The sequence below is a fragment of the Labeo rohita genome, unplaced genomic scaffold, assembly GCF_022985175.1.
Source record: "Labeo rohita strain BAU-BD-2019 unplaced genomic scaffold, IGBB_LRoh.1.0 scaffold_333, whole genome shotgun sequence".
NCBI lineage: Eukaryota > Metazoa > Chordata > Actinopteri > Cypriniformes > Cyprinidae > Labeo > Labeo rohita.
In genome coordinates this window covers 75,628-78,046 of record NW_026129251.1, presented here as the reverse complement: position 1 = coordinate 78,046, position 2,419 = coordinate 75,628, and positions in this window count along the sequence as shown.

Here is a 2,419-nt window from a genome sequence, read left to right as displayed (position 1 = left end):
ATTTGTGATTAAATAGTAAATAAACAATCAATAAATAGTTCCTAAAGAGAAGAATATCACACATTCTGCCAACATTATACATTCATTTTAAATGGCAAAAATCAATACAGAAATTTCCTTAGTAAGCTTACATTGGACCCTAGTCTTACAGACTATTCATTATATAAAACATCTCTGTTGGGCACTTGAATGCAAATAATCAGCTTAGAATTTCATTAGATTCATGAGATCTTACCTGAATGACACTGACAGCTGTCTTGAGAACAGTGTGCTGTATCTTTCTTTTTAATTTCTCTCTCTCTCTCTCTCTCTTAAACACACACACACACACACACACACACACACACACACACACACACACACACACACACACACACACACACACACACACAGTGTTATGATTCTTATTACACTCTGTGTAATAAATCTCCAGGCAAGCTCTCTATATACTGTATGTCTTAAAACATGTGTGGCTGATTGAGATTGTAAATCCTATTTGGCCATTTGTCAGTTTAGCAGATATCACAAACATTCCATGTAAAAGATATTAATGGAATATACATATAAGTCAGAAAGATTTTAATAACTGAATTGATTATTTTGCATATAATTTTGCTTGCCAAAAAAATGTAGGCTACTTATTATTTTAGCTCACATGTGCCAAAACACACACATGCAATTTATTCATATTAATTGAACAATTTGCCAAAACATGAAATAGTTACAAATAGAGATTGTTTTGGAGAAACTGTGATGTGCAAAGCGCTTGGCACAGCTTCTGTTTTGACGCCATGTTTGAGAGTGAAAAAAAAGTTTTTGGGTTGTTAGTTTTCCACTGGTTGTCAGTTTTATTTGGTGGTTTGTGCTCAGTGTGGTTAGTTCTCATCTCACAGCTCTGACTGTGGTTTTAGTAATAGACCTTTTTAGAAGAACCTGAAATTACATAAATGCAGGTTAAAGTTAGTTCTGTGACAGGTCTGTTCCTATTATATGAGTATGCTCTTTGCTAAAATAACTTACTTTGCTGTTTTGTTGTTGTGCAATTGACTAAAATTGTAAATGCATGTGGCCTCTCAGATTGTTGTTGTTGTTTTAAAGAAATGTCATTGTTATCAAAGAAATTCAACCAGTTATCTGCTTGCATTACCATGTAATGAGGAATTTTTAAAACAAGAAATTTTTAACTCCAGTACAAATTGAAATTGTGTTAAACTCATGCAATAACAATATATTTTTAAATAACATATATATTAAATAAGTACTATTTAATAAGTACTATAACTGCTAAAGGGCCGTGGCTTATTCACAATAAAGCACACCCCGAGAGTACCTTATTGCTTTTATAAAATGGTTACCACACAATGCATATAATACAACCAAAAATGTAAGTATATTCATTATGTTATCCTTAGTCTAAAACATAGTCCCCAGCGGTGACAGTAAATGGCAAGAAAATGTTCCTGTAACATGCTTCATCTTATGGATCTCAAATAAAACCAAAGAATAAGAACTGTTCTTATACGCTATGTCCTTTATGTTTGTTTCTAATGCCATATTAAATTTTCTCATAGCCTATGTCTGCATCATGAATAGTTTCTTTGATGGGGGAAGGGTGGGGTCTAAAAATTAAAGATGATTGATTCAACATAATGCCAGCAGGAGTCACTCATACTTCGTCAAAGAAATAACAAACACTTAATTTTGCTCTAATACATAATATATGGAACATTTGGAAAAATTTTGAGGCTATACTATTGATTGTTTATGTTGCTATTTATGTTATGGTTGTTAAGGATGTTGTGCAGTGATAGGCTGAAGGTTCTACATGTAAACACACAATCATAGTTGTAGATTTAGGTGGGGCTGCTACAGACATGTTTCTGCCAACTATCTGAAAACCTGAAATATTAACCTTCTACTCACAGCAAAACTACAATTTGCACAAATCTCCACTAGATTTATAGAGGTACTACAACATTTTAGTTTACTTCATTTACTTTTAATACTTTTAACACTTTTAACTATTATGGTTTAAAGGGGTCATTGGATGCTAAGTTCACTTTTACATGTTGTTTGAACATTAATGTGTGTTGGCAGTGTATGTACACATCTACCCTATAATGATAAAAATCCATGCAGTGGTTCTTAATTAATCTGTACAAATAATATTCCCTTTTTCAAATCGAGCCGTTCTCAGAAGCCTGTCGTTATGGCGTCACACCGACAGAGGACACATCCACGATAGTCGATTGACATGAGTGTTTTCAGATCAGCTGTAACAGTCTGCCCTCTTTGTTTCAATGCCAGAGCAGGGATGTAAGTTAGACAAGAATATCTCTGATTGAGCGATTGAGGTGTTGTGTTGCTGGATGTAATAATGAACATAGTGGTCGTCATTTACTCCCGACATCTGAGCCGC